The 11,454-nt window shown below is 31.4% G+C and overlaps 2 long non-coding RNA genes across 3 annotated transcripts; both read right to left on the bottom strand.

Annotated features, from left to right (window-relative positions):
- Positions 1-6,861: 6,861 nt before the first annotated feature.
- LOC139904390 (uncharacterized) lies at positions 6,862-9,003 on the bottom strand. Of its 2 annotated transcripts, XR_011778777.1 has the most exons (4): positions 8,960-9,003; positions 8,415-8,456; positions 7,857-7,923; positions 6,862-7,239 (listed from the first exon to the last, which is right to left on the bottom strand). It is a non-coding gene; the product is annotated as an uncharacterized lncRNA (long non-coding RNA). The 2 variants fall into 2 exon arrangements; XR_011778778.1 differs by lacking the exon at positions 8,960-9,003 and having other exon boundaries at positions 7,185-7,239; positions 7,857-7,964; positions 8,415-8,458.
- Positions 9,004-10,051: 1,048 nt separating this feature from the next.
- LOC139839812 (uncharacterized) lies at positions 10,052-10,580 on the bottom strand. Its single transcript, XR_011757078.1, has 3 exons — positions 10,551-10,580; positions 10,333-10,391; positions 10,052-10,220 (listed from the first exon to the last, which is right to left on the bottom strand). It is a non-coding gene; the product is annotated as an uncharacterized lncRNA (long non-coding RNA).
- Positions 10,581-11,454: the final 874 nt, after the last annotated feature.

The following is an 11,454-nucleotide window of genomic DNA, read 5'->3' on the forward strand; positions in this document are numbered from 1 at the left end:
TGCTAGTTGCCAAATTATGGTTCCCACATGTGTTAGGTGACTCACATGGGCTGCTAAGAGCTGATCATTGGAGTGTATATACCAATAGTACATACATCTAAAAGTTGTGTATTGTACGAGTACGAATACGGGTGCATACGAGTAGAATTGTTGATGAAACTGAACGAGGATGTAATTGTAAGCATTTTTGTTAAGTAGAAGTATTTTGATAAGTGTATTGAAGTCTTTAAAAAGTGTATAAATACATATTAAAACACTACATGTATATACATTTTAACTGAGCCGTTAAGTCATCGTTAGTCGTTACATGTAAGTGTTGTTTTGAAACCTTTAGGTTAACGATCTTGTTAAATGTTGTTAACCCAATGTTTATAATATCAAATGAGATTTTAAATTATTATATTATCATGATATTATCATGTATGAATATCTCTTAATATGATATATATACATTAAATGTCTTTACAACGATAATCGTTACATATATGTCTCGTTTAAAAATCATTAAGTTAGTAGTCTTGTTTTTACATATGTAGTTCATTGTTAATACACTTAATAATATATTTACTTATCATTTAACATAATTAACCAAGTGTATCAATATCTTAATATGATTCATATGTACCTAGTAAGACGTTGTTATAACGATAATCGTTATATATATCGTTTTCGAGTTTCTTAAATTAATAGTCTCATTTTTATGTATATAACTCATTATTAAAATACCTAATGAGATACATACTTATAATAAAATCATGTTAACTATATATATAACCATATATATATCATCGTATAGTTTTTACAAGTTTTAACGTTCGTGAATCACCGGTCAACTTGGGTGGTCAATTGTCTATATGAAACATATTTCAATTAATCAAGTCTTAACAAGTTTGATTGCTTAACATGTTGGAAACACTTAATCATGTAAATAACAATTTCATTTAATATATATATAAACATGGAAAAGTTCGGGTCACTACAGAAGGAGTCGATTTCTCGCAAAAGCTCGGGTTCTAAAGTTGTTCATCTCGCTCCTAGCTACGTGTGGTGGTATTTGTAAGCTCAAACTCCGAATTTCATTTGTTAGATTTGATATTCAAGTTAGGGCTTTGAGCTAGATTGTTGTAAAACCTTTTTAGGTGATGAAATGGGTTTAAGGTAACTTGTTATTCTTGTCACTTGGCGGGTTTTGGGTCGGTTGACGTTTTGGCCTTGATTAGGGTTTGATAATGAGTTTAATCACTAGGTTTAGTGATATTGGAAGTGTTGGAACACTTTTGGGTGTGTTTGGTTAACTAATTTTGAAATGGGTCAAAATTAGGGTTTCGGTGTCAAAATGGGTATGACACTTGTTTAACACTTGTGATCGGGTTTAATTGGTGTGTTAGGACCATTTTCACTCGTGTTAGTGAATATTGGTTAGTTTGGGCGCGGTTTGCGCTTGGAAGTGCAATTGGGTCGAAATTGCACTAAGTGTAAATTGGGTTGATTTGTAAATCCACCCTAATTATGTTGTGGTATTTGTGATAATGGAATAGGTATTTTCCATTGACGAGTCGCGGATTACTTGGAAGCATTCAGCAAGGCGACAAGGTGAGTGTTAATATCCTATATGCATATGTATGTGTAGGATGGGTGCGAGTCGGGTGAAGGGGTTCTCGCTTATAGAGCTCGCTTCTCGTATAGGTGGAATTGTTGGACTTGTGTATAGGTCCAATTGGCACGGTTGTGCGTTTTGGTTGACCGCTTTGGCGAGGTGCACACTTTGTGTGTACTTTATCACATGGGCGTGTGATGTGGACTTATATAACCCCAATAACGAAGGGTTAATATAGTGAGTGGAATAATTATATGCGTAGGTATATAATGTATTTATTTGTTGTAGCGTGAGATGTGAAGTGTCGATGTGCTAAGACACCACATTTCACGTGACGAGTGAAGTGTCGATGTGCTAAGACACTACTCAAAGTAATGTGACGGGGTGAAGTGTCGACGTGTTAAGACACCACCCGGAGTGAAGTATCGATGTGCTAAGATGCCACTCCAAGAGAATAACGGGTGAAGTGCCGATGTGTTAAGGCGCCACTCGAGGTGAAGTATCGACGTGTTAAGATGCCACCTCAAGTAAAATGAAGAGTGAAGTGTCGAAGTGTTAAGACACCACTCGGGGTGAAGTGTCGACGTGTTAAGACGCCACCCGGGGTGAAGTATCGAAGTGTTAAGATGCCACCCGTGGGGTTAGTGTACGAAGTGTTAAGTGCACTAATGGTTGTTATGAACATCGATGACTTGTTTCGCGAAGTCATTCCCTTGCGAAGATTTGGTTAACCATGATTATTGTGTTGTAAGCGTAAGCAAATTATGTTATTCGATATATATATATATATATATATATATATACATATATTGTATACATATAATGTTGTATTGTCGTGATGTAGCTAACCCTCCGGGTGTAGCTTATTGGCATTGTTCACATCGTTGTTGGTGAACTTATATTTTGTTGATGTATCTTTAGCTCGTTGCTTAGTGATCTTACGGTATGCTTAGACTAGCTTGCCTTTATGCTTGGATGCTCTGGTATGCGGTATTTGGTTTTGTGTGGCGTGTCTATTTTATGCATATATATGTATGTAGTATATTTTCACTCACTAAGCGTTAGCTTACCCTCTCGTTGTTTACATTTTTATAGATTGCATGGATGCGGTGGCTCGGGTAAGCGCGGGGACTAGTGGACTTGCGTAGTTGCTTTAGAAGACTTGCTTTTGGATATGTTTAGGATTGGGTAGCGTGTCCCCAATCCCATGCTCGGTCTATGTTTTGTATAAACTAATGGGTCGAAATAGTCACTTGTGGTATTTTGGGTCGATGTGGGCCCGGTGTCGTAAACCTCAGTTTTTATTATGAAAAACTCTTAGTTTAACCTATTGTAATATATTGTGAAAGTGTGTTGGTTTAAAAGTGTCGGGAAGCGGGTTTTTCACCCGTGTGTAAAACGTAAAACTGATCAGAATCTGGCAGCACATCTGGACGCCGTCCCAGATGGCTGGACACCGTCCTGGTTTTTACAACTGGACGCCGTCCAGATCAACTGGCTCTCAAAATTTTTTTTTATGGCACTTTTACGGATGGTTAACGGGTTGGGTTGTTACATATATATATATATATATATATATATATATATATATATATATATATATATATATATATATATATATATATATATATATATATATATTGGTAGGATTAAGAGGGAAGTAACCAATCGGGAGAGAAGCGGGGGGAAGCAAAATCTTTTTTTTTTTCCGTTTTTTGAAAAAACTTTGTTCACGAACATTATATATTGGATGAAAATATGAATATTTAATAAATACACTTTGTGATAAATGTTTTTATTTTGGCGAAAAAACGCTCGAAGAACTAATATATAACAATTATCTTGTTTTTCGAGCGTATGTTGAGGTTTTAGATATTATGGTTTAGATATTAGGGTTTATAGGGTTTAGATATTAGGGTTTATAGGGTTTAGATATTAGGGTTTGGAAATTTAGGGTTTAGGGTTTAGATTTAGGATTTAGATTGAGTTTTTAACACGAACGGTTTAGAGTTTAGGGTTTAGAGTTTAGGGTTTGGTGTTTTGGGTTTATGGAATAAGCCCAAAACACCAAACCCTAAACCCTAAACTCTAAATCGGGCTAAATTTTACTTCACAAAACATGAAAAAAAAAAAACGTTAACATTCTTCACGAACAATATTATCTTGAATGTTATTTTTGTCGATTGTTTTCCCGCCTAAATAATAACATTCATCACGAAGTGTCTTTTCTAAATGTTCATATTTTCGTGTGATTTTGATGCCTAAAAAAAAAATTCCAAAAAAAAAATTGAATTTTTTTTTTGCTTCCCCCCGCTTTCTCCCGATTGGTTACTTCCTCATTGATCCTGCCCATATATATATATATATATATATATATATATATATATATATATATATATATATATATATATATATCCCGTAAATATTATTGTTTACATAGCCACTATTTATAGAGTCATAAGTCCTAACCATAGAAAATCAGATGTACCAAGACCATTACATAATTGGACTGGGCTATACATATATTCTAATATACTATCTAACCAGATGGATCAAGCCCATTAATGTTTATGTTTTACTTCAGTTCGAACTTTCGCGATTTAACCGTTACGACTACGAGAGAGTGTTAGATAGTATATTAGAATATATGTATAGCCCAGTCCAATTATGTAATGGACTTGGTCCATCTGATTTTCTAGGATTAGGAATCTATAAATAATGGCTATGTAAACAATAATATTTACGAGGGTTTCATCATCTTACAATTTGTGTGTACGTCTTTTTCTGGTCTTTTTCATCTCATTTTGAACATTGTATATATTAAAGTCAAATTCATCGTATATTTTTCTTTCTAAGCCTCTTCTTAGAGTAATTAACTTTTTAGCCCCTTACAAAGCCGATGCCGACTTTTTCGCTACTTATAACAATGCATCCAAATCCAAGTTTTCTTTTTTACTTTTTTACCAAAAATCCCTCGCAATTCGCAAAAAGACCTTTAAGATTTCAAACGTATTTACATTTACATAATATTCATGTGTTTCAAGTCGTTGGATCATTTTCTAACTTACATGTCATTTTGAGTATTGTATATTAAAGGCAAAGTTCGCCGTATATTATTTTTCAAGCCTTTTTTTAGACTAATTAATTTTTTGAGCCCCTTATGAAGCTGAGGTTGACTTTTTCGCTACATATAATAATGTAATCACTTGCATCCATAAATTTGCTTGAAAACAAAGGGACCAATGAGAACGCGACATGTGGTGCGAAAATCACATGTGATTGAAAAAAAAAATTCGAAAATTTTTTTTTTTCAAATTTTTTTTTTTAAAATTTTTTTTTTCGAATTTTTTTCCGAAATTTTTTTTTTCGAATTTTAAAAAAAAAAAAATCATATGTGATTATGCATGTCAATCACATGTGATTGTAAACCCAATCACATGTGATTATGCATGGCAAATCCAATCACATGTGATTGTACAATTCAATCACATGTGATTGTGCAGGTAAATCACATGTGATTATAAAAAAAAATAAATAAATAAATAAAAAAAAATTTTTAAAATTTCGAAAAAAAAAATTAAAATTTTTTTTTTAAAAAAAAAATTTTTGAATTTTTTTTTTTCATTCACATGTGATTTTCGCGACACATGTCGCGCTCTCATTGGTCCCTTGAATCTCAACTTAATTTATGGACTCAAATGAATATTCCTCATAATAATTTATCTAAATTCTTTTTTACTAAAAAAAAACCTCTCGCACTTAGCAAATTGACTTTTGCGATTTGCAAAATGTTTGGATTACTCAGTCAAAATCGTAAGTTCGGCCTCACCTAGAATTCACGCAAAACCGCAAGGACCACCTTGCAATTTGAATTTTGTGAGTCGTATCTTATCGTGTAAGGTGGTCTCTTTGATTTGTGAATTGTGAATGAATATAAAAATAGTGAATTTGGAAATTACAAATACAAAAGTTTAACAATACATTACAAATACATTAGCAATAAATCATACAAATCATTGGTGTAAATGTACAATTAGATGACAATGGAATTCGCGTTAGAAGACTATTTCTACTCTTCTTTTTTATATTGATTTTAATCTTAATTTTCATCTAGATCTATACCTTGATTTGAAGTAGAAATGTTTATTTTGTCATATGAAGCTTTAAATGTTGCACCTGCACGAATTTACCCTTACATGCATGGCACATGTCAAAGGTTAGCAGACTTTTTTTAACGGAATTTAGACGGATGGATGTTGATCAGTGGCGATTCTAGAAACAAAATTTCATGGGATCCTATAATACTTTGTATTTTTTTTTTTTTCAAAGAATGAGTGTTTTCTTTTAAAGAAACCATTAATTTAATAAATATACGGGATCCTATCTTTAAATTTTGTGGTGTCCTACAAAATTTTTGTTATAATTTATAAAAAAAAAATCTAACTCTAGTAGGGTCCTTGGACCCCATTGTCAATGCCTTACAATCGCAACTGATGCTGATTGCAAGTTTTTGAAAAATAAAAGATTTTAAAGACAAAAAAAAATAAAAATTAAAGGAACGCTGTTAGCAATATAGAGTATAATACGGGAACCAACGGAGCAAAAAAGTCACTATATTAATTAACATTAACATTAATTATTAACATTATTATTATTAACATTAACATTAACATATATACTAAAACACTATGCTTACGTAATCCTAACGCCAACATGATGCCATGCTATTCATTTTTTTTCTTTTCATTTTTTTGTTAAAGTGTACTACTCACTATGTTTTGTTATTTTTCCTTTCTTTTAGAAACATTGACTTTTTTTACTCATTCAATTTGTTTTTTTTACTTTTATTTTTCCCTCCATTTTATTTATCAAATTTTACAATTGCACCCTACTGTAACGCTAAGGGCATTTACAATTTTTTCCTCTTTTTCGAATTTTACAATTGTACCCTGCTCTAACGCGAGGGCACCCATTTAGTTAAAGTCAACACATATGTAGTCATGCTGATGTCAACATGATGTCATACTATGTATACTAGTTAAAAGACCCGTGAAATCACGGGGTTGATGAATAATAATTGGTAAATAATATGTAGCATGCTAAATTTGACAAATGCTTTTTAATCAAAATGTGAAAATGTGAATCTTATATAAATCTACACCATATAACACAATGAGTATTTAGATTTAGATATAGAGGCAAAATAAATAATTATATGCAATTTTTTTATCAATGCAATTTAGTGTCAAAAAAACTATTTTTAGAGTATATAATAATAGGACAGTATAGCCTAACTTAAATCGCAACAAATACAGAAATCAGTAAATTTCAAATGTTAAGAAAACTTCAAAAACAATGAAAATAGCACTACAACAAATGCACCTCCATAATCAACAACTTGCTCGATGAACAAATGGCTTGGAATCAAACGGGTCAAATGCTATCATCATAATAGATGCCTCTTGATATTTCTTAAAACCATTTCATTTCTTAAATGGTCCCAACATTTTAGCTAAATGTACATGAACCAGAAAAATTTAACTACCAATTAAATAAATCAAAACAATATCGATAACTAACAATTTTAGTGGTATCAAACTAACCTTCTTCCATTTTTCATGAATCTAATCAGCAAGTTATGTCTAAAAAAATAACAAAATAAAGTAATTAGTTATAAGGATTAATTAATTAAAGCAACTGTTCGAACATAATATGAATTCACTGGAAAATATATTAGTAAAGCATAAAGATAAAGGCTAGTCATTTACCATCAGCATCTGCCCAATGCCAGAAACAATTTTTAATGTCACTCACCCTTAAAGAATGGCCTCTAGAATTCTAATAATGTGTATTATATACCAAACTTATATAAAAGTGTTTTCAAAATTTAAAAGTCTGATATGTAATAGGACACTAACACAAAATATACCTACCCAACAACCAAAAAACTCTGATAAGCACAACTAACTCATCAACCAAAAACTCTACAACAACTAATAATCCCACATCAAAACTATCACAAAACATACTACTCAAAATATGATAACTAAGACAAAAAGAGATTAGAAGTCAATTAACACAATTTACAACCCATATAGCGATTCACTCAGTCAATTTAACTACAATTTACAACCCATATATATTTCACCTTATTGCCCCGTATACTTTATCTTTTACTCACACATTATTTCAAATAATCTATATCTTGATAATCTTATTATTAAAATTTGCAGCAACACAATTACATGTAAAAAATTACTTGTTTTTGGTGTAAATTTTTATCCAACGCACGTCTTGTAAGCTTCCGCTGAATCCTTTAAACATAGCTGCCAAGTGCCAAACCATAGTGTTTTTTCGTTTCTTATGCCTAAATTAAATTCGCATTACACACACATATAAAAAGACAATCATATGGGCACAATAAAAACAATTAGAAGGTGCAGATAGATTTGTAGCTGAGTCATGCAAAATGATCTAGAGTAAATGGGTTAAAATACAAAACGCGCTAAAAGTATCTGGCCATTTGAACACAATTAAATGTAAAAAGGTCTAATGTATATGTGTCAAAAGCCATTTGATGCATTTGATGCTTTTGTTTTAGGCTGCATGTACTTACAGCATCATCAAATATCTAACTACCTATTTTAACAAATTATACCAGTATATGAAGTTGGACTATAAGTAACGCAAAAAATGTAACAAAGAGAAAATAGAATCAAACATAATCTTTAGCTATTACCAAAATAAATAAAAAATACAAAATCTCTTGTTCATCTAATTGTAGAAAGTAAATAAGCAAACAATTGAAGTTACGCACCTTGTCTTCCAAACTCGAAGTTGAATGCTCTACTTTAATCATCTAAGCCAAAACAAAAGCCATACCAAAATAATCCATTAAATCGACCCTCGAATCCAAACATACATGAGATGAATTTACATGAGATGAATTAAAGATATCCATAAAGTCACTTTGTTTTTGTTTTTAGCCACATTAGTACATATATGCATATAATCTCTTATGAATTCCAAATCATTAGTGTGAAATCGATTTTTTATGAAGTGTATGTCAAGTTATAACATCAACAGAAAACCAACTAACTAAAGAATGCATCAGATACATATATAATAGAAAGTTTGATACATAGGGTGTATGAAATTGCTTGTTTATATCCTAATGGTTATTTCAACTATATCCAACCAATCTCATATTAACACTTCTAGACACTAATCATCTACTCATTTAAAAAGTAATCACAAAGATATGTAGTTATATTTAAAAAAGTTTGTAATTCATCCATTTAATCCTAACAAAACTCAAACTAAACAGTAGAATGGTAAAAAAAAAAAAAAAGTACCTTTTACCTGTTTCATTGAATATCTACTACATCCGTCATGTGTACGGCTTCCAATGGCGGAGCTAGTAGGGGGGCTTGTGGGTGCCAAGCCACCCCCAACTATTGGTGTTTATTTTGTATTCCATTATATTTTTTATTAAAAGAAAAATAGAATTGTAGATCTGAAAATAGAAGTTGGAGTTCGGTGCAGGTAATTTGATGTGGAGAAGACAACTTTTTGTCATATTTTTCATTTTGGTCCCTTAACTAATGTTCCACATCTATGAAACACCTCAAGTTAATAAAATGTCAACTATATCTAATCTTGAGTATATTAATTCATGAAAATTCAAAATATGGTTATATTTTGAAAATAACGAGCCTCAAATACTACTCTGTAATTTACATGTAATGTAAAATGATTTTTTGTTAAATATTTCATTATAAAAAAGATAGTTGCATGGTTTGAATAACAAAATGTATAAGTGAGTATGAAATTTTATATGCATAAAACTTTGAACATTGATTTTGTCAATAATAATTCATTCATTCAAAAAAAATCTTCATTTTCGTCTCTCTTAAAAATTAATGAAATATTTTTACATTTTTTAGATATAATTTTTATTTTTTTGATTCACAACAAATTTAAGCCCTGTTTTTACATTCTTTGTATATAATTTTTATGTTTTTGGTTCTCAAAAAAATTAAGCCCCCCTCAATTATGATTCCTAGCTTCGCCCCTGAGTCGGCTTCTACACCAAAACATACAAATAATTAGGTATGTTTAAAAAAAATATTATCAATGATTGCATTTAAAGTCTGTTAACAAAAATGCCTACTAATATACGTCGCAAGATAGGGTAATTGAAATCGGAAGAATACCAAAAACTCCATGAACCCAAAAAAAATTAAAACAAAATACTCCCCATAATCAAAAACTGTAGAGTAGAGACCGAAACATAAGAAGATTCAGAGAAAAAAACATAAATGTAAGCATAATACATGAGAAAAATCAGTAAGGAACATGAATAGCTAATTCAGTTTTCATTCAAGCATTTCATCGAATAGCTAATATGCAAGAATCAAATAATCATAACAGATAATTAAAATAAGTAAATTCAATGTTAGAAGTACCTTTCAATACCATTGATTGGTGATGTTAATACAAAATCTATAAAAAAAACATTAATAATATCTGTGTCAATCCCATTCATAGCTTACCTTGATGAAACATGATTCAAAGCTCTAGCAAACCCATTCATAGCTCCATAGTTTACTTTGGCATTCTCCTATTCGTAATTAGAAAGAATTGTTAGAACCCCCAAAAATTCAGAAAGTTTTTGGGCTCGTTAATTGGTTGAATCATAAAAGATGCGGAATCTGGGGTGAAAATCATATTACCTTGTGATTGCTTTATGAATTAACTTGATTCGGTACCTTGTTTGTATTGTTTCCGCCTGCTATAGTAAACAACAACAACAACTGAAGATGAAGATGATTCAGATTTTAGAACTATTTTCAAAATTCTGAGAAAGAATTAAACCGAAGAGGCGCGCCTTCGATGAGAACAAAGTTGATTCAGATTTTAGATATCTATTACAAATGAGGTTTATACTTACTGAGTGGTTGCAGATAACCAATTACAAATGAGGCGTGCTTTTGATAAAAGCGTAGTTTACATGACCTAGGGTTTTCATAAGAGTTCCTACTAATTGGACCGCTCCTTTCCCCTCAAACCATGTGAACCATCAAACCAATAAAAAAACTACACATCAATCAACATTTTTAATCATTTTTTTTACTTTTCGGGACGTGCGTCCCACTAGTGTACAAGTGCAGCAGTTAACAACCCATTTCATAAGTTAAGTATCTTCGGTAACAATTTCCTAACATAAAAGAGTTTTACATTGTGCATCAGACGTTGTACATTTTTCATGGAAAGTTGTACATATGTTACCAATCACCACCACTTTCGTATTTTTTGCTAGTTATACCATCATTAAATACACTATCAAGGTGGATGGCGGAGGTGGATGATGGAGGTGGTGAATGGAGTTGGTGGATGGTGGATGGTGGTAGGTAGATGGCGGTGGTAAATGGCGGAGTTGGAGAAGGTGGTTCAAAATGGCCTGAGTTTTTTAGTAGATGGAGAAGATGAATAAAGTTAATTTTAGAGTTGGGTCGATGGATTGATGGCTGAAGATGGTAGGAATAAGAGGAAATGGGAGAAATAAAAATGAGGGATTTCATGATTTCCATATACTCCGTACATGTTCAAGTAAATAATGAGTTTTTTTTAGTGTGCACATGGTTCGAGTAATATAAAGGACGGTTCAAATAAAAAAACCCTTTCATAAATGCATATGGTTGAGTATCTGAAGAAAGAAGCGCCCCGTTTTTTTTTTTTTTGTTTGATATTGATATTGAATTGATATATTTATTAATTAATTGTACAAATTTTATTTAATCCTAAATTAAATTGTAATTATGACATCATGTACATGGCTTAGTTTTTTTTCTATT

Source organism: Rutidosis leptorrhynchoides, chromosome 4 (assembly GCF_046630445.1).
Source record: "Rutidosis leptorrhynchoides isolate AG116_Rl617_1_P2 chromosome 4, CSIRO_AGI_Rlap_v1, whole genome shotgun sequence".
Classification (NCBI taxonomy): domain Eukaryota; kingdom Viridiplantae; phylum Streptophyta; class Magnoliopsida; order Asterales; family Asteraceae; genus Rutidosis; species Rutidosis leptorrhynchoides.